Genomic DNA, 22,312 nt, shown 5'->3' on the forward strand with positions numbered 1-22,312 from the left:
TTTGGCCTTGTATTTTACAGAACTATGACCATCGTAAACCAGAAACAAGGACAGAAAGGTCAGCAGTTCTTGAAAAGATCCGTTAAACAGCACTTTAAAATAGAGTAATTACAATCCCTCCCAGAGCCTGCCTTGATCACATTCATTTATTTATTCAACACATTTTTCTAAGGGACCCACTGTATATCCTGAACACTGTTCTAAGTGTTCAACCCAGAATGTACTGTACTGCAGTGCAAAATGAGTGTACAAATTCAGAAATGTAAATTCTTTCAGCCAGACTGGATCTAAAGAATTACCAGCAAAAATATTTGCATTTCTGCCAAAGCCAGGTATTCCCTGAATGAGGTAGGCTATATCAGGAATGATAGAAAGGCTTTTTCTTCCTCCCAGATACCATTTCATTTTTGGTCACCACTCCTGCTGGGTTTTCTGTGGCTGCTGTAACAAATTACTACAAACTTCGTGGCTTAAAATAGCACCAATTTATTATTCTGTAATTCTGTAGTTGGATGTCCAGCGTGGGTCTCACTGGCTAAGATAAGGCTTTGACAAGGCTGTGTTCCTTCTGAGAGGCCTAGGGGAGCATCATTTTCTTGTTTCCAGCTCCTAGGGGTACCTGCATTCCTTGGCCTGTGGCCCCTCTTCCCATCTGCAAAGCCAGTAATGCTACATCTTGACTCTTCTCTGTCATCACATCTCTTTGACAACAGCCAGAAGTTCTCTGCTTTTAAGGACTCATGATTGGATTGGGCGGACCAGATAATTCAGGGTTATCTCCCCATCATCAGGTCTGTCGTAAGCTTGGCTGCATGGTTAAAGTCCCTTTTACAATGCAAAGTGACATGTTACTGGTTCCCTCTGGAGGTTGCAGGGGTGAGTCTGTTCTTTACCTCCTCCAAGACTGTTCGCATCCCTTCACTGTAGCTGCATCCTTCCAATCTCTGCTTCTGACCTTACATCTTTTACTACCAATTTTATTTGTCCTACCTTCTTCTCACAAGGACCCTTGTGTTATATTCGGTTTACCTAGAACAATTACCAGAAAAATCTCATCTCAAAATGCTTAACTTAATCACATTGGCAAAATCCTTTTCCTATGTAAGGCCACAAATTTACAGGTACAGTGATTAGAACATGAATATTTTGGAGGCCATTCTGACTACTACAGTCCACTCCTGCACCAAAGAGGCACACCCATCCCACGTGAAGTCACCCCATCCAAAGGTGCTTCAAAAGTGTCAACCCATTATAGCATCGAAGTGCAAAATCTTATCTGAGTCTCACCAGCTCCAAAGTCCCAAACCTCATTTAAATCATCTAAATCAAGTATGAGTGAGGGTCCGGGTATGATTCCTCTCTATCTGTGTACCTAGAAAACCAGTTATCTCCTCCCAAATATAATGGTAGGACAGGCATAAAATAGAGTTTATAGGCATCCCTGTTCAAACAAACAACAGAATGAGAAAAGGAGCCACCCGTGCCAAGATTTACAAAGGAGCCATGCACACCCTATTAGGTGTCAGATCCTGGAACAATCTCTGTGGTCCAGAGCACCATCTCCTAGGCTTGTGATGTCCTCTCAGAGTCCTCTCTCCTCTTTCCTGAAAGGCAGCACCTGTGCACAGCTGAGTAGTCTCAGCTTGTTTCTTACCTGTGGAACTGGGCAAGTCCCACCATCTTTCATTTCATACCATCTCCATCCTTTTCAATTTAAGGTAGCAGTGTCTGCTGGTTTAACATTCTCCAGAAACTTGGGGATCTTGTGTGCCTACTAGGAGGATTCAGCTCCTTAGACCAGAGGCCCCTGCACAAAGCATTCCATCTCTATTTGGGGCTTTATCTGAGAAGGCTGAGAGGATCTGTGAGTCACACCCTTCATCTCTTCAAAGAACGCGTGGTGTGACAAAACTCAGGCCTTTCTCAGGTATTAGCAGAAGGTTGCATAGCTGCACCCTCATCTCTCCCTAGAGCTGGGTTCCCCGACGGTGAATCCCTTACTTGGAATGTCTTTTGTCATTTGGGTAGGCCAAGAATATCCAAGTCATCGAGTCCTGTTTTCTTTTTTTTTTTTTTTTTTTAAAGATTTTATTTATTTATTTGACAGAGATAGAGACAGCCAGCGAGAGAGGGAACACAAGCAGGGGGAGCGGGAGAGGAAGAAGCAGGCTCATAGCTGAAGAGCCCGATGTGGGGCTCGATCCCATAACGCCGGGATCACGCCCTGAGCCGAAGGCAGGCGCTTAACCGCTGTGCCACCCAGGCGCCCCCGAGTCCTGTTTTCTTTATATGTGACAGTTCTTTCCTCAATTTGTCTGTCTCCACTCATGTTGTACTATAACCAGCAAGAAGAAACCAGGCCGCACCTTGCACACTTTGCTTAGAAATCTCTTCAAGGGGCGCCTGGGTGGCACAGCGGTTAAGCATCTGCCTTCGGCTCAGGGCGTGATCCCGGCGTTATGGGATCGAGCCCCACATCAGGCTCCTCCGCTATGAGCCTGCTTCTTCCTCTTCCACTCCCCTGCTTGTGTTCCCTCTCTCGCTGGCTGTCCCTATCTCTGTCGAATAAATAAATAAAATCTTAAAAAAAAAAAAAAAGAAATCTCTTCAACCAGATGTCTTAAGTTTATCCCTTACAACTTCTGCTTTCCACATAACTGCAGACACATTGCAGCTAAAAGCCACTATATAACCAGAATCTCTTTTCCTTCACTTTCCAACAGCATGTTCCTCATTTCTTCCCAAGCCCTCACTGGCAGCACCTTCAGTGTCCTTTTTTCTTCTAACAGTCCATTTAGGACGATTTATATAATGTCCGTGGCAATTTAGGTGCTCTCTGCCATGCTCTTTCCTTCCTTCAGCCCTCACTAGCATTAACATCCGTAGATCGCTAGCAGTGTTCAAGGCAATCCTGCCTCTTTCTGCCATGCTCCTAAAAATTCTTGCAGCCTCTACCCATTGCCTCATTCCAAAGCTACGCCCTCATTTTTAGGTATTTGGTATTTGTTCCAGCAGCACCCCATAGCCAGGTGTCTGGGAAAGTCTGCTGTGCCTATTCACTGCCACTAGACTTGAATGTGCCAATAGGAGATTTGGAATTCACCTTTCTCTGGGGGCTCTGCTTATTTCAAGGAGGTGAATTGGCCTGTGGTAGAGGTTTTCCTACTGGCAGTGCTGTCATCCCACAGGATGGAAGTGTTGGTACCACCACAGAGAAACTTGTTCTCAGTGTCACAATGCAGCGTGAGAAGATTATTCCTAATAATAGGAAGCCATGCTCCTCTCCACCAATTGACAACTTGGAGAATGTATAAATAATAGCAGTGCAAAATGTTACAAGGGATAAACTCCACTTTCATAGGAGCAAAAATCATCTTCCTTAGGAAATATCCTATTGAAACGAATAAACATTTTAAATAAAAGGGCACTGCCCTATTTTGGATTAACAAAATGGGGTGAGGGGATTAACCAAACCCTGTAGAACTGTGTTCGAAATGTTATTCCTGTGGGGGTTTTTTTTATCATTTAGATGGAGTGCCTATGGATGCACATACAAAAGCGACTGCCATTTTTGTATCTGATAGTCTTCCAAAGTGTAGAGATTTATATCCGGAGGGAGAATTAAACATTCAGAACAATACTTTCACCTGTACTACACAGTGTTTTGCTTTATTAGAGTCGTTCTCCTGAGTTCTTTTTACTATTGCAGTCACTGTAACTTATAAAATTTATAATCATCCCCAAAAGATGATGTTACAGTGAGCAGGTAGACAACCATGGGTGAGGTCAGTTGTTTTGCATGACCTACGTAATCAAAAAGTTTTAAGTGTCTGCTTTACCAGTAAAGAACGTTTTCACTGAAAGGCATTGAAAATCCTTCTCAAAATTTCCTTGATTTGCAGTTTTATTTGGGTGATTTAATGGATTATTTTAAAGCATGAATAGCATTACCTGTGGTTTAATTTCTCGTGGTGCATCTTTTTGATGGACAGAGAAGAACTGAATTGTAGCAATGTTACTTCAATTTCCCGTTACTGTTTCTGTTTTTATTCCACAAAAATAAAGGTGCAAATTTTTCTTAACTTTTTGCCAGACTGGATTTCTGAAAACCTTGTCACAACATGTGTTTTAAGACTATGACTTTTCTTGCCTTAACATTGGGAATGGAAGAGTATTTAAAATGAGTATGTGTCCTTTTATTTTATGCTTTCGTGTTTGCTTTTTGGTTCATATTTCCCTTATCTACATAGTGTACCTTTCAATGTACTTTTTAGGACATTGTTAATTATAGTGTCCCATGTCGTCGTTTCCACATTTAACATCTTTCCCGCTTTGTTCTTCATTTTTGTCTTTGTGAGAAAGGCTTTTTTTTTTCTAATGTTAACAGTTTTTGCCATTTTTAATCCTAGGATTGGGAATGGTATAAAGTATAATTTTTAGTTTTCTATCAGAATCTATGTTGATTAGAAAGTAGCAACTATAAATACTACAAATATTCAGAACGTCGGTAGGCTTGAGAGTGAAAACATGAATGTAGTTAAGTATGAGCAGAGGTTGTGTTCCCAGCAGCCTGGAATTTTTAGCCAGCTCTGAGCTTCTGAGCATAGAAGGAGGTAGGGTGGAGTAGCACCTTATAAAAAGAAGTGTTCCGGGTGCCTGGGTGGCCAATTGGTTAAGCGTCTGCCTTCGGCTCAGGTCATGATCCTGGAGTCCCAGGATCGAGCCCCACATCGAGCTCCCCACTCAGTGGGGAGTCGGCTTCTCCCTCTGCCCCTTACCCTGCTCACATTCTCTCCCTGTCTCTCTCAAATAAATAAATAAAATCTTTTTTAAAAAAGAAAAAAATGTTCATTCTTAGTACAATCACTCAGATTTAACATTCCCTGAGGTGAGGGGTTGTTTTTATTAATATAGTAAAATTATATACAAATCAGTGGTTTATATATGTATATTATAAAATACATGATAACATGAAGGCTAGGTCTTTTTTTTCCCCTTGAAAACATAAATGTCCGTAATATAAGTAGATGTTACCATTTGAAACATGGTGTACATAGGTATTCTATGGCAACTCAAATGAATCTGACTTTATATTCTTTAATTAAGCATGTGTGATTCATTTGTAGTAAGGGCTATGTATCTTAGATAATAACGACTTGGGCTGAACATTTATTGGGGGCCTACCAAGAGCAGGATCCTATTTTGATAGGCAGCATGTCACTCATGGCTAACGTGCCTCTGTTAGTCTGTCACCCTGACCTCCATATAAGTGTGACTTCAGAGAGGACTTTTGTGAGGCCTCAATCTAAAATCATGCCCTTATCTCTTAGTCACATTACCCTGTTTACTATAGCATTAGCAATGCCTATTTTCTTAATTTGTTTGGCTTTTGTCAACATCTCACATGGAGACAATCTTTCCTGTTCCCCCTATCAAATGATGAAAGCAAAACTATTTAGTAAGAGCTTGATGTCCTTTATCCAAAGAAAACAATCCATGGATGGGGGAGTACAGTGCTCAGAAGCACTGGAGCACTGAGCCTGAGGGGTCGGGAGCAACAGCAAGCTTTAGAGCAGGCAGAAGAGGCAACTTGGAAATGCATGATTGGCTAGGAGGTGGGGGGGTTTCCTTAAGGCTACCAGGGCCTCCTTTCCAGGGTGAGGTGATTGGTGTGTGTCGTTTCCTTGACCAGCACTGCCCGTAAGAGCAGGCTTGGGTATAAAATTGTGATGGGCCAGGCCACTGGGGTATCCTACATTTTGTGGATCCCAATAAATGAATTAACTTTAACACCCCAGATTCTCAAAATGTGCCTTTGTGAGAGCAGAGATTCTTCTTATCCCCTGTTGTATCCTCGTTAAATAAATGGTTAATAAGTAATGAGTGAATTAAGAATGGCACCCTCTGAATGTTGGACAAATGTATGCATTAATGCTTTAAAATTGAGAGATTCAGAAATGCCAACGGAGTTCATACTGGTGATAGAAAATACTTGTTTGGGTTTTAAAGGAAGGAGAAGAGAATGCGTTCTATAAGTGGCAAACTTGATTCATTTCCAAGAGTGGTAGCACCGACCCCTATAAGTGAATGGTCCTGGCAGTTCCCATGGTAGAATTAGGGTAAAGAGAGCTAAAGAATGCCCTCCCAACAGTATGAGAAACACCTGAGATTGAATCCCAGCAGTAGGTGTTGTGATTCTACAAGTTTAAGGCTAAGGAAGAACTTTGTTCTAGAGACATGGTAGAGACCCAGAGACCCGTCAACCCATTATGTTCTATTCGATTACTCAGAAAGGTGTGCTGCTGACTAGTCATGTGATCTGCTGTTTATAATATGATTTCCCTTATGGATTATATCTTTATATCAGAGGTAAAATACCACTAGCCTCATAAGAGCTATTATTTAATTATGTGACTTTCGTGTAATTTATTTAAACATTTTAGCCATTAATGTTTTGTTTTAGAATGTGACGCCTCATCGTCATTTATTCGTCACTTTAATACTGATACCTCAAAATGGAAGTTGATTTAAATGAAATTAATCAATCAATTGGGAGTGTGCTAAAATACATGTAAACTAGTTAACTGAAAAGTTGTAGAAAGTCAGATGATGCTAGAGACTTTATTGACACATCCCTCGTGCCTTTGAAATGAAACTAGTTTGAGGAACTGTTGACTTTGGCTTGACTCTCTATTTGGCTGAACTTGCAAAGAAAATTCTCACTAGGCACTTTACATTGTTCTTGTTCTCTAAATTAACTCCCATTACCCAATCTTCCACGCAAGCAAAGAAAGCAGAAATTGACCTGGAGTTACAGATTTCCAAATAACCTTTATAAACAGACAAGTATATCAGCAAACATGTGTGAGTTTCAGTGTTCTTGAAATTATTTTTTCAGAGAGAAAATGATGTTTAAAATTCTAATTTTGATGTTCTTTAATAACACCCTTTTATGTATATTAAAATGCCTAGTACTTATTTAACTTGCATAGATTTTTTTTTACACATCGTAAATACAAATCTTAAGTATGTTTGACATTTAAAATGGCACTAGAGCTCGTAGTTGTAAGTGATCAAGGGTGTATATGTGCAGCCCTTGTCATAAATGACTTTTACATAGGACTGCATGCCTAGGCAGCTTAATCATTTTTTTTAGATGTAATAAAAATAGCAAAGACACTAGATTTGATTCCAAGTCACACACATGACTCCGTGAGTGTGTGGCATATATTCATTTGATCTAATCTCCTCAGATGTGAAGGACCACTGGATGATTCACAAACTGTATTTTTTTCTTTCTCTAAATTATTATTTTAAATAAGAGGATCTACCTTAATCTACTAGTGAAAAAAATTATGAAAGATGTTTGCATTTTTAGAAGTTGTAAACTTTATGACTTAAAGTTTTTCATTTCATACCTGCACCTAAGTCCCCTAACTCCACTTTTGGTTGGTTCTCCAATCAAGGCTAAGATTTTTACTCAAATAATTGCATTTAAGTGTATGCAAAAGCATGTTTGGTTTTTTCCTCATTATTCTTCCTGTTATAAACAATAGTCAGTGCTTACTGTGACTCCGAGGATCTACCAAAATACCTAAAAATCCTCATACCATATGTATGTGGAGGTTGGGAATAGTGGTGGTGTGTGGTTTCCAACCAACACGCAGACTTTCACTCCCATTCTTATTTCTCCTGCCATTCTCTCGTTAGGTTGTCTTCTCTCTTTTTTCTCCACAGACTTCTAAATATTACTTCCCAAACTTCCTGACTTACTGGGAGCTTTCCCTGGAGCAAGGAGTTCTCCGTCCTCAAATGTGTAGGGAGAAGAGTCAAGTGCAGGGAAGATGAGGTGAGGCAAACCTTCATGAGAACCGAGACAAGCAGAATCAGTGTTATCTCCATCATCTTCATGGGAAAATCACGTTGTGAGCAGAGATGAAGTCAGTGAGTGTCTCCCTCTTGGTGTGCTTCTGTTTCCAATGCCCAGCAGTGTCGGCAACAAACATTGTCCTCATTTCTTACTAATCATCTGCAGTGTAGATACGGAGATAGCAGGACACTCATTTGATAGATGACTGATAAAAGATTAAGTCATTTTCTAAAGGATATTTAGCAAACGTGGCAAGTATTCAGCACTTTAAGGAACTTTCAGCATGTTAAGTAATACTCTAAAAGATATTCAGCAAATACGATAACTCTTAACTTCACCACCAAAACCATCCTCAGGTAAAATGGTAATCTATGATGATTTGGTAATTTTGGTGCTATGTAATTTTTGTGCGGAGTATTCAAATATAGTTCAAAGTTTTGTTATATTTTTCCTCCATTACTTGCTATCTCCTTGGCAATTTTATTCAACCAGAATCATGAAGCAGAGAGACGATCCGGCTCAGTCGGTTAAGCATCTGCCTTTGGCTCAGGTCATGATCCAAGGGTCCTGGGATCAAGTCCTGCATCAGTCTCCTTGCTCAGTGGGGAGTCTGCTTCTCCCTCTGCCTCTGCTCCCCCTGCTTGTGCTCTCTCTGACAATAAATAAATAAATAAATAAATAAATAAATAAATAAAATCTTAAAAAAAAATCATGAGGCAGAAAAAGCAGAGTACTTGAAGGGACCTGACTCTATTTCCATAAGGATATGTTTTTTTTAACTGGAGATATGAATATCAAATTATTTTTTACATTGAGCTAGTGAATGAATACTGGTATTCTTACTCATAACTCTAAGCCAGAATATCTTGGAAGGCAAATAGTTGATAAACCTAGAGATCTGAAAAGTTCTTCATACAGGCTTTTAAAAATCTTATGTACTAAAAAAAACCAAAAACAAAACAACAACAAATATGGTAGGAGAGGAGATTGGGTGCTGGTACATGGTTTACCTTCAACATAAGAAAAGAATTGAGATTACTATAGCACCTATCATTGCCTGGCAGCAATTAGCAATATCAAAAATGCTATTGTCAATTACAGTTTAACTCTCACAAAATGACTCCAATCTTAGAAAACAAGCCAGCATGGAAGATGGAAGAACTGCATGTCCGCCCACCAAAACATATGTCTGGAGGAGGAGCCATGCGGTAGAAAAGTCAGGGAAGGATTTTTTTTTCATATGTCATCATCGGACAAGAAATACCTAAGGCCACAGGCCCCCCTGATCTTCGTAATGATCAAGGTGCTGCTGTTAATAAAACAACATCTTACAGTACCTTCAACAAGTTAATACTACATCAGTATGTGGGAATTTGGTTACTTACTGTCTCCACCAGAGGGTGTATAGGCCCTGGAAAGGAATGTACACCATTCAGTCTCCCTTAGCTGTTCAAGTCAGGTGAAAGGAGAGTATAAAGTTTGTTAAAGTAAGAAGTGGGAATTACCCAGACATCAATGTCATTGAGCACTGCTTTTTCTGACCGGTAGTACACATAAAGAATACAGGACTAAATATAATTCACATTTTCAGAAATGTAATGATATTAAATGAAAAATATTGACAGTTTCATGTACTAGGCCTTGGGGGGTTTTTTAGTGTGATAGTGCCCAGATGTTTAACACTTTGTCATATGCCACAGGCCATTCTCCCTGGAAAGTATTTACAATGCCCCAAGTGTCTTAGCTTCCTTGATAATGCATTTTTCATTTTATTGCACTGCCCTACAAGCTTTGTCCTTTTGTTTTTGTTTTTGTTTGTTTTTTTACCCACATCATACTCCCTCCTGTTTTCCTTGGCTAAATTCTGATTGCTCAAATTTCAATTCTTGCGCTCACCAGTTCTTCCAGAATTGTGTATGCAACTTTAGGATCACCAAGCCCACTCTTAGAGACAGAAGTGGCAGAATTGTAAAATTAAAATGGAGAGGATTGGCAAAAGAGTTTGATGTCCTACACTGCTCATCATGCCTCCACCATCAACTCTGCAAATCTCTACTTTCTTATCTCCAGAACAAGGAGATGGAATTCTGACTCTTTCCATGAAATTAAGCGCTGACCAACATAACATGCCTAAAGATGGTATCATGGACATAAAGATGGTCAAATGATACAACTCGGTGAAAAGCAATAAATAAATCCATGGAAAATATAACTTGTGTTATTTATCCTCTTCCTTTTGGGTTTGTTTTCTGGCACTATCCTACTGGCAAAAGAATTTGAGAATTCTTATTAAAAGCATTTTTAGTCTAATAATATCTGTAGACTAGCTGGTAAAGTATAGTGTTAACAAATAGGTTAAAGATAAATTTACGGTCAAAACAATTTACCTACTTGTTTAATAGCTTTTAAAAAAGATGATGTTCGTGTCTAACTGTACAGATCTAGTCAACAAAAATGATGGTGTCTTCATAAAACTCTATTCATTTTTTTAAATGTAGAATATTTAATGATGTGAAAAAATTCATGATAGAAAAGATTTACCATAGGATGACAGTTTACTTAGGAAAAACAAAATGAACAAACTTCTTACTCTCTAGTCCAAATTTCAGTCTCCAATATTATTCCAGAACCCCTTCAAGAAATGGCTGATTCCAGGTTCAGGAAAGGGAAATACAAGGTGAGCCCAGGTTATCTTGTGACTGAAAGTAAAGAAACTTACAATGACCAATGGATTCAAGAGCCAGGCTGATGTGATTCCCACTGACACCATGTCAGCATCGAGTTTTTAGTTAACTGAGGGCACCTGGGTAACTCAGTGGCTTAAGCAGCTCCCTTCAGCTCAGGTCATGATCTCAGGGTCCTGGGATTGAGTCCCAGGTTGGGCTCCCTGCCCTGCAGAGAGCCTGCTTCCCCCTCTCCCTCTGCAGCTCTCCCTGCTTGTGCACTCTCTCTCTCTGTCAAATAAATAAATAAAATCTTAAAAAAAAAAAAAAGATTTCAGTTAACCAAAATACACTGGGTCTATGAAAATCCCCTAAGTCCTTCATGACTATCAAAGAGCCATTAAAGCTTCTTTGTCACCATTTGAGGAAACCATTAAACCAACTCCTCAGCTTAAAAACTGGTAAGGAAAGGGAAGCATTACAGATTTACTCTGCCTTTCCCACAGACCTTTATTTCTAATAACCAGTAGCCCTAGCGATAAGTGAAAGCTAATAAATGTTGATGATGATACAAATATAAAATCACTATTTGAAGTCCCTAATGAAATTACTAATGCAGATAAGGATTATCAGCTAGTATTGAAATTATCAAATGATTGATTGGGGGGAAATGGATTTTCTCTGCAGTTTGTCCAGGGCACATCAAAAAATATTATACTCTCATCACAAGGGGGAAACCATGACTGCACAATGGAAAATAAGGCCATCATCACCCTAATTCATTGACCAAACTTAACACCCCCAATGGTGGAACAGCCAGGAACTACGCATCTCCTAGTGGGTTGCCTGTGGTGTAGACACATGTCTACACGCAATGTACTCTCAACTAAAACATTTAACTTGAATCAGTCAAGCCTTTAGATGTAACTTCCACTTTATAGGAAATATACAGAAGAATAAGTTAAACATTGTCAAAAAAAGGAATCAGACAAATTCAGAAGATGAAAAATTTTACAGGACAGATCCATGTCATGAAAAGAAGAGATTCTTCTAGAGTAAAGGAGGGGTGAGGAATACAGCTATTGTAGTGTGCACTGGACTAGATCCTGATTTGGAAAGACCAACTCTAAATGGTATTTTGAGGGTAACTTGTAAAATATGGCCTGGGAATATTGAAAATTATGATTCGTTTTGTGAAGTGTGATTAATATTTTTAGCTATGGAGAAAAAAAATTAATGCATACTAAGGTATTCAAAATGTTAATGCTCATTAATCACAAAAATGTTAATGGTGGTGGAGTATAGGCTTCGGTTTCATCCCTGACTTCACCATTTACCAGCTGGTCAACGCACACAAACTCTATGCCTTCGTTATCTATGCTGTACCTACCTTATGGGTAATGGGAATTATATGAGATGAGATGATGCCTAGTTTAACAACTATCTACTGAAATTTTCTCATTAACCTTCTGAATGGTTGATCGATTTTTCCTATCCTAAATTTTCAAAAATCTCTTCTTTGTTCCTGTTTTAAACTTTCACTTGATTTCATTCTGATTTCCACTCAAGATTCTTTTGTTCTCTCTGTGCTGTGAGGACTCTGTGAAATTATCCTTTGTTATCTCTGCACCACTGAGTACTCTGATTACATAATTATTCACTTCTCTTAGGACTTTTTGTCACTAAAGAATTCAACAATCCCCGCCACTGTGTCACTTGGTGACTGTTCATTTAGGACAATATCTTTTTTCTTACTGACTCTTCTAATCTCCTTCAGCTGTTTATTTCCTAAAGTAGTCCTGATTTATTCTCATCCATTCGTTCATTCTCTCCCCTTCTCCCCCTCCTACTGTTTCTCATTCTGTGTCTTTCTGTCACGTGAAAGAGTTATAAGGGAAAACAATTTTTCTCCTTGAACGTTCCTATACCTCTCTTGTCTTCCTGATTCCTTTATCTTGCTCTTCAGTGGCGTCCGAACCAAGTGTGCTTTGTGTAAACCCTTGAACTGCCTCACTGTCCACTCTCCAATTTTCTCCCCAGTGTGGGCACTGACTTTTGTGACCCTCAGTGATCAGAAGCAGCCACGATAAGGTCTTCCTTAACCTTTCTTTCTTTCTTTCTTTCTTTCTTTCTTTCTTTCTTTCTTTCTTTCATTCATTCAAGTTTTGTGAACTTATTTATTTGACAGAGAGAGAAGGAGAGCATAAGCAGGGGGAACAGCAGAGGGAGAGAAGCAAGCTCCCTGCTGAGCAGGGAGCCCAACGCATGTGGAGCTGGATCCAAGAACCCTGGGATCACGACCTGAACCTTAGGCAGATGCTTAAGCAACTGAGCCACCCAGGTGCCCCAACCTCTTCTTTCTTAACTAAACCCAAAATCTTTCTTGTGATCTCTAATTTTCAGACTTTTCAGTTGCTCCTGGTTGTGATGAATGGTCTCAATTTACATATAACTGGCGTGCTTGCTTTTCCAGTGATGTATTTAACTCTCTTATTTGATTGCAGCTGCTTGTCCCCCTCCCCCACCTGCCCCTCATTTGCACAAGAGGAATTCCCTTCCATACTTTCATCACACTTATTTTTCAGTTCCGGCAATTTCTGTGCAAAGAACAGAAACATTCTATTTGCTGGAGCAAATTCACCCAAGAAAACTGACTCTGATGAAGAACCCATGTTGAAAGATTAAATGAAAATGATGATATGGCAAAGGCCATTCATTCCTTTAAAATCTCCTACTTGTTTCTTTGGGGATCTGAATCTGTAGATCAATATATAGTTAGACTCACTAATACATGGCGAACTGAGATGTTTAGATCACAAGGCACCAGAGATCCTCCCTGCCCCCAGTGTAAGGAAGTAAGCTGTTCAGTGACTCCAGGGGGGCCCACATTGTTGTCTCTTCTGTGTGCCCTAACCATCACAGCAGCGGGGTCAGGTCTCACCTTAATCCCTTGCTCTCCCGCTTTTCCTAAATGGCCATGGAAAAGAAACTCACAGCTCTAATATCTTCAACTGTAAAATCAGAAAGAAGCAAATAGTACCTCCGAAGGGTGAGATAATTAAAAGTTATGTAAAGATATTTACATATCTGTTAAACACCCCCTCCCAGAGAGAGAAAGCACGAGCAAGAGACACATGTAAAATACTTCTACCAGGAGTAGCTATGATTTCCCATCCTTTTTTTTTAATAATAATTTTTTCTTATGTTATGTTAGTCCATCATGACCAAGTGGATTCATCCCTGGGATGCAAGGGTGGTTCAACATTCGCAAATCAATCAGTGTGATAGATCATATCAACAAGAAAAGAGTTAAGAACCATATGATCCTTTCAACTGATGCAGAAAAAGCATTTGACAAAATACAGCATCCTTTCCTGATTAAAACCCTTCAGAGTGTAGGGATAGAGGGTACATGTTCCTCAGTTTTGTAAAAACCATCTATGAAAAGCCTACAGCAAATATCATTCTCAATGGGGAAAAGCTGAAAGCCTTTCCCTTAAGATCAGGAACACGACAAGGATGCCCACTCTCGCCACTATTATTCAACATAGTCCTAGAAGTCCTTGGGACAGCAATCAGAACAAAAAGGGATAAAAGGTATTCAAATCGGCAAAGAAGAAGTCAAACTGTCTCTCTTCACAGATGATATAATACTCTATATGGAAAACCCAAAAGACTCCACCCCCAAATTACTAGAACTTATACAGAAATTCAGTAATATGGTGGGATACAAAATCAATGCTCAGAAATCAGTTGCATTTCTATACACAATGGGACTGAAGAAAGAGAAATTAGGGAATTGATTCCATTTATAATAGCACCAAAAATCATACGTTATCTCGGAATTAACTTAAGAGGTAAAGGATCTATAGTTTAGAAACTACAGATCACTCTTGAAAGACATTGAAGACACAAAATGATTTCCCGTCCTTCTAACCTCTATGTGAGATTGGCTCTGACTTCCATTCCATGTCCTATGGAAGTCAAAAGCCCTTCCCAACATTTCTCCACATTGGTTTTATTTTCATGAGCATCCTTACTCTAAGCTCCTTGCTTCTAATTAATCAGTTCGATTTATGAACAGCCATCCCACTGGCTCTCCTATGCGGTTCCTATTCTACACGACATTGACACAGATGTCAAACTGGGACACTTCCCGTGGTTTCATCGCCCACCCTACCCTCACCCAAAACCAAAGCCCAGGGAAAGCAAAACCCTGCATGCAAGGCCTTTCCTTTGGTAGCCAACTTGAATAAAAGGAGATTGTGGTGGAAGGGGAGAGAAATATTACAGCAATACAACAACTTCAGTTAAGCACTCAGCAAGTCCTACACCGTCCATCCCTACAGATTGTTCTTTGGCCCTTGTCCCATGCTACATCTTCAGGCTTATGCCATAGTGCCAACTTTATGCTCCTTGGTAGGAAGTTAGTGCTCCCTAGGACTCCAAATTTTCTCTCCAAGTAGAGCCAGTTTCCTCTTTTCTATCTCTAATCAAATGTTTAGCCCCTTCACCCAACCAATTGAGCTCCTCAGTAGAAAAGGGTGGGGATTTCATTCCATAGGATTTGTCTTTCTCAGAAGTTGTAAATAACGTTTTCCCCATCCATTACATAATGGTTTGAGTTCTTAATAAAAGTGTGACTATAGGATCAAGTTTTTTAATGTCATTTACCTAGAGTTCATAGACCTAAGAATAGAGAACTACCTCAAAATAAACATAAGAAGTAGAACACACACAGGATCAAGGTTACATGCAAGTGCAGTTTGGTTTCAATGTTCCCAAATAGCCGTAGTGATTTAAAAAAAAAGAGAGAGAGAGAGAGACCTTGATAAATACTGTTCAAGGTCTACTTTTATCAGTAAATGGCCTTGATCTTAGCTATTGGGTCCAGAGTTGAACAGGCTATGTATATAACCTACGGGTTTATGTTGACTTTGGAAGCTTTATACCTCTTCAGTGACAAAATGCTTGCCATTTCCAAGCTTTCTAATATACATACAATGCACACTTTATTTCTACTGATATTTCTTTGTCCCAAGAGATAGGGTTATGAGTTTAACTACCCTTTCGTGTAAGCCTATTGTTTATAAGCTTTGAAAAATATGCCATTTCAAGAGGAACAGAACAAGGAGAGGGAAATACTATCAATTCAAATAACACATCTCAATAGAACCAACTTTGGGTCCTCCTTTGAGAGATATTTTTTAAACACTTATGGTACCTAATGTGTGGCCAGTATCAGATGAGCCCAAGCTGAACTGGAGGCTGGAGTGTGGAGAAAGTTCTTTCTTTCTTTCTTTCTTTGAACTTCAGTTAAGCAACCAGCAAAAACAGCATGTCCCATGACTTCAGATGCTTGAACAAGTTTTTCAATTAAGTTTTGGTAGAGTAACACCATGGCAATGAGCTTGTTGGGTTACATGTTAAAATTCAAAGTTGTCTATTTCTCAAATGTTCATGTCTCATATGGGTTTCTATAAAAGCGATGTGTTCTACAGACACAACATGGCTTGGGGAAGGAAATGACTATAACCCGCAGGCTCTTCTTTACTCCACCACTTACCATCAGTGGGACTTTGGGCAAATCACTTCACCCCTCTAAAGTGTTAGACAATGTAAGAAATGATTATGCATCTTTCATCTATTGCTTTGAGGCCTTCCTTGCTTTGCTGACCACTCTCTGAAATAGGGATCATTCTTTTTAGTTTTTCTAAAATTTGTTTACATCTTAAGGGGTCTAGTACTTTTTAAATAATTGGAATTCAGTGAAAAATAAAGCTACTCTGTTGATAACTGTCATGATCTGAGCATCATCTCCCAAAGCTCCTCTCAACATTCGACCATAATAATAACATGTTGACTTAGAAGCCTATTTCTTTCTCCCCAAATAGGAAATCAATGTGGATCAGTCCTCCTGAAGATTCTTTAAACTTTGGAATGCTTTGACGATTTCTTGAGGATTGTGATCAGAATGGCAAGAGAGAAAACAAATATAGAGACAACATATTAGTCATTCACATCCTTAATTAAGTATTCTTTGAATTTTTCTTTGGTTGAGTTATCTTAGAACAGTTTGGGCATATCCAAGCTCATAGATGGACGTAACCTATTGTATGCAGAAAGCAGGATTTCTGTGAGGGGAAGGTTGCTTCTCGTCTAGCATTTTATAATACAGTATTGCTTCTGGCCAAACAAGTCACAGCTCAACCAGACTCAAGGTGAAGGGAATTGACTCCACCTCTCAAAGAGAAGAGTATCATCTCTAGACTGCCCCAAGTTCATTTTCCAGAAACATCACTCTCAAACATTTTTACCTAAAATAACATTTCAGGAAGCCATGATGGATTGTAAGAGTAACATAGGCAGGATCTGATCTAAGACACAGAGAAATTCTTTCTTTGTTCCAGAGTTAAGTGTACCCTAATGTAATATACTGTGTAATAATATAGCACAATGTGAATGCCCTATTTTAGGGATCCATTTTCCTTGTTAATGTGCCTTCAGAAAATTCCCACTCCAGGTTAGGATAAGTTATCTTATCAAAGTTATGGGTGGTTGGATAGGGAGAAGAAATCATCTTTTCAAAAAGAATTAATATTTATGTTTGTAACTGACAGTCACACTGAACGTGAAAAAGAATGTCTCAGGGTCTGGCAGTTGTGCTTTATCTACTTTAATAAACAGCTAATGCGCCTTCTTATTTTCAGCCTGGTGTAACACCTGAGGACATTGCCATGCTGTTCAAAGCTTGGCAGATGAAATCAGCAGGCTACATAACAACAACAACCAGAACTGCTCCATCTTGTCAGAGCTACAGGTTACACAAACTTGATTTGTCAGCTTTGGAATCTAGCCATTGACAGAGGTAATCGCCCTGTGACCAGGCTCCGTAGATGCGAGCTTCCCAGCAGGTGCCATGAAGAGGTAATTGGAGTGCAGAAACAGTCAGGACTTGGCAAGCTGGCCAGGTGCTGGAACAGCTAGAGCCCCCCACCCCCGCACCCCGACCAATGACCTCCAGCTTCAAGCAGGCCCTTCCAGTCGCTCCCATGTGTCTAAAATAGAATAATTTTTCTATGTGTACCACGTTAAGGGAAAAAATTAAGAACCACCCGCCTGGGTAATAGCTATCATCAAATTTTTAAGCATCCAGGTTGGAAGGTCATCTAGTCTGATATCCAGACTAATTTATCAACAAATGTATTTGTTTTCTAACAACAGCACGGTTCTAAAACATTGGTCTCACCAGTTGATTTTTTTGTAATTGTGGTAAAATACAAAACAAAGTTTACCATCTTAGCCATTTTTAAGTGCACGGTTTAGCAGTGTTAAGTACATTTATATTGTTGGGCAACCAATTTCCAGAACTTTTTTCATGTCACAAAACTAAAATTCTGTATCCCTTAAACAACAACTCCCTATGGCCCCATCCTCCCAGCCCCTAGCAACCTCCATTCTCTTTTCTGCCTCTGTGAATTGGATTACTCGAAGTATCTCATGTAAGTGAGATTATACAGTATCTGCTTTCTTGTGGTTGGCTCATTTCACTTAACATAATGTCCTCAAGGTTCATTTGTGTTATAGCATGTGTCAGAATTTCCTTCCTTTTAAAAGTTGAGTAATAGTCTATTGTATGTGTCCCCCACATTTTGTTTAACTCTCCTATGTTTTATGCATTTTTTTATTATTAATACAAATTTACCTGACCTTCTGGAGCAAGATCAGGGTATCTAGACCCAGTGCATTATGACTCATTGTCATTTATTATCTCTCTTAAGTAAATACATCTGCTCATAAGTCAGCCACAATATTTGGGGTTTTTTGGGGGGTGGGTTGCTTGTTTGTTTGTTTTGCTTTTGCCTTGGTAATGTTAATGAATGTTATCTAATAAAAATGGGGCAAAATTATTAGAACTCTAGTCCAGGTCAAAGAACTTGAGTATCTGTGCATTGAATGGAATACCTTTGGCGGTTGGATTCATTATAGGATTGTATTAGTGAGGACTCCCAGTTGCCAAGGCATCTCACAGACTCTAAAGAGAATCTAAGGAGTAGAAAGGGAAGGACTTATTTGAGCCACAAGAATAGCTGGACCAGGAACCCATATAGCATCAAGACTTTCTCTCTTATATCTACTTTCCTCTTGCCTGTCAGCCTCATCCTTCTTTCTCTATCTATCCTATCTCTATCTATCCTTGTCCACACGGCAGAAAATCTAACCACTTCAGGACCTAACTGAACTGAACATCCTTCAGCAGCTTACTGGCTTTAGCAGCCTTCAAGGAGCCCAGACTCCCCAGAGCCCACTTCAGATGTGACCACGGACATGAGGACAATGAACCCTGCCAGAGGGAGGATCCCAGGGCCTGGAGAACACAGACAAGGGATTCTTCACAGAGAACATGAACAAGTTCTTCTTGAGGGGCTACACACACCACCAGACACAGAATCCTTACAGCTCCTTCCCTGTGAGATTCCGTCTTCTTAGAGAAGCAGTGGCTGCTGGGTTTCCTCTTTTTCCAAATGGGGGTATTTATTGCAGCTCACAAGACCTACTTTGCCAAGTTCTCAGCTAGAACATAACACAAGCAGAGCCACTATGTGGTCTCATCTTCTCACGGTGTCTCCGATGATTCAGCTCCGTGTGTCTGACTCCTCTGTCCCAGTCTCCATCCCCTGTCCTGCTCCCCCACTTCTGCTCATGGAGGGCTGGGACAGCAGGAAAAGTGGTGCTCTGCCCTGTCTTCCCTTACCTGTCTTGTCAAACCCAGCTGGTATGCCTCCAATCTTTCTTTCCTCAGAAAGAGTTCCTTCACCATCTAATCGAGGGCTAGTAGCTGAGACATAGCTTGCAGCTTCCGAACATCCTTAGCATGTGAGTGCTGGTCTGTCATGATTTAGCCCTGCTGGGACATCCAAAATTAATAGTCTATTCTCAGCACACTGCCATCCCACAACCAGCTGTTCCTAAACACCTTCTGCCTTTCCCTTCTTGCCAACGATAGAAGAAGGTCTTCGGGGCTTTGCACTGAGGCCTTCAGGGCACAAATCATTCCTGTCATGAGTCACTTACCTTCTCTAAATCTTAGTTTCCTCATCCAGAAAAAAAAAGGTAATAACAGTATAAACCTCATAGGGTGATCCAGAGGGTTAAGTGAGGCAATCCGTGAGAGCCCTCAATTCAGTGTCTAACCCATAGTAAACATTGCAATACCTTTACTATTAGTAGTAGTCTCAGTTCAAAATACTGGATGGAATTCGACACTGGAGAGTGCAGTCTGACTTAACAAATCAAGAGGTCTGATCTATGAAAATCTCAACAGAATTCCGATGTCATTTCCCATCACTAAATTTCATTAATTAAAATAACTTCTAGGTGATTTATATATCCATTCTCCTGGATATACCCATGGGTTGGGGGTTGGAGTGAAGGATTGGAAACTCTTTGGAATTCTCATCCTGCTATGACTTGAAAAAGATGTGTTCTGGGAGATGTGCCTCTGTGCCTTATGTGATGATCCTTATTAAGAAGTTGGAGGTTGCTGGGGCGCCTGGGTGGCACAGCGGTTAAGCGTCTGCCTTCGGCTCAGGGCGTGATCCCGGCGTTCTGGGATCGAGCCCCACATCAGGCTCCTCTGCTATGAGCTGCTTCTTCCTCTCCCACTCCTCCTGCTTGTGTTCCCTCTCTTGCTGGCTGTCTCTATCTCTGTCAAATAAATAAATAAAATCTTTTAAAAAAAAAGAAGAAGTTGGAGGTTGCTGGAGGAGATAATGCTAAGTGAAATAAGTCAAGCAGAGAAATACAATTATCATGTGGTTTCTCTCATCTATGGAACATAAGAACTAGGAAGATCGGTAGGAGAAGAAAAGGATAAAGAAAGGGGGTAATCAAAGGGGGGAGTGAAGCATGAGAGACTATGGACTCTGAGAAACAAACTGAGGGCTTCAGAGGGGAGGGGGTTGGGGGAATGGGACAGACTGGTGATGGGTAGTAAGGAGGGCACATATTGCATGGTGCACTGGGTGTTATATGCAACTAATGAATCATCGAACTTTACATCAAAAACCAGGGATGTACTGTATGGTGACTAACATAATATAATAAAAAAATATTTTAAAAAAAGAAGTTGGAGGTTGGCCTCTGATTTCCCTTGTTCCTACACTTTTCATCCTCACAGGTGAAATCATGAGAGTGTTTTCTTTGCTAGCAATTGCGAGGTTTTCAGGGCCGGTGGGAGGCATTGCTGTACCCTAAAGTCAATAATGACTTGCAAAGATATGTTTACTTTGACTTTAGTTCGATTGGAATTCTGTAACCTTGGGCAGTTCTCAAATGTATTTTTTCTGAAGGACAAAGTCAGGAGGTTCCCCGTCCCCTATCCTCTTCTTAGGAATAGAGAAATAGGGGACCATCAAAAACAGGACAAACCTGCTGCTCTTCAGGTTCCGAGAATTTCAACTTGTGGGACTTGCATGGTGAGATTTTAGGTTCGTGCCATCAACATCTCCCTCTCCATCCAAGGCCCTGTGCCATGACAGGGAAACTCTGACAATGCTCTGCTTGGGCAGCCATTTATAGTTCTGCCATTTTGGTTTTCCTTCAGTACTATTCCTCTGTGGATAATCCACATGACAAATATATTACCTACTATGTGAACCAATACAGAAAGTTCTCATTTTTTATCCCCCATAACATTCTGAAACCTAGAGCATTAAGCAATCTTTTGTAATAATAATCACAATTTCTCTAAGGCTTACTTAGTGCTATGCAGTGTTTTAAGTACTCACTGACAACTCATAACGCCTGAGGCGTTATGTTAAAAAGGTGTTATCCCCTTTTTAAAGGTAAGGAAGTTGAGGCACAGAGAGATCAAGATCATGAGGTAGTAAGTGGAAAAGCTGAGAAGTGAATGCAGGTATCTTGGTTCCAGAATCAGACTGCTAGCCACGGTGTTACACAGCCCCTAAGATGGCCCCAGTGACCCCTGCCTTCTAGTATTCATGCCCTTGTGTGGGAGCTGAAATTTTTTATTTTCTTCTAATAAATAGAACAGCAGAAGTGACAAGATATTACTTCTGAGGTTAGGATATAAGCAACGGTAGGGTCCATTTGGGGCACTCCCTCTTGCTATCACTTGGGTGACTCACCCTGGGGGAAGCCAGCTGCCATGGCATGAAGCAGCCCTGTAGAGAAGCCCACAGGGTAAACAGTACAAATTTCTAAGTCTGCCAACAGCTACGAGAGGGAGCCTGGCAGCAGATTCCTCAGCCCCGATCCGACTTTGAGAGAACTGCAGCCTTGGGAAAGACCTTGAGCTACAGGCACACCACTAAGAGGTCTGGACTCCTGGCCCACAGAAACTGTAAGTTAATATTTATTATTTTAAGCTACTAAGTTTGGGGGTAATTTGCTATATAGCAATGATACAACTGCTAAACAACACTGGGGTGGTTTTTTTTTCGTGTTTTTTTATTGTTGTTGTTTATTTTAACTAATACAAAATATTACAATGAGAATTTGCGTTTCTTTCTTTTTTTAAAAGAGAATCTGCCTTTCTTAATAAAGCCTATAGTTAGCAGGGGTCTTGGCTATTTGTGAGCCTGTGTTGATGGCTTACTCCAAGCAAGTTTTTTATTCCTATTTAAGCAGAATTACTTCTGTAACAATTTCATGATTGATTTTTTTTTTAAACTTATCCAAGACTTTCTGAAATTCTAAATTTCTTCACCGCTTCCCGTTATTGAATTCCTCTCTCAAGGAAATCCATTCGTCATGC

This window comes from Ursus maritimus, unplaced genomic scaffold, assembly GCF_017311325.1.
Source record: "Ursus maritimus isolate PB19 unplaced genomic scaffold, ASM1731132v1 scaffold_9, whole genome shotgun sequence".
Taxonomy (NCBI): domain Eukaryota; kingdom Metazoa; phylum Chordata; class Mammalia; order Carnivora; family Ursidae; genus Ursus; species Ursus maritimus.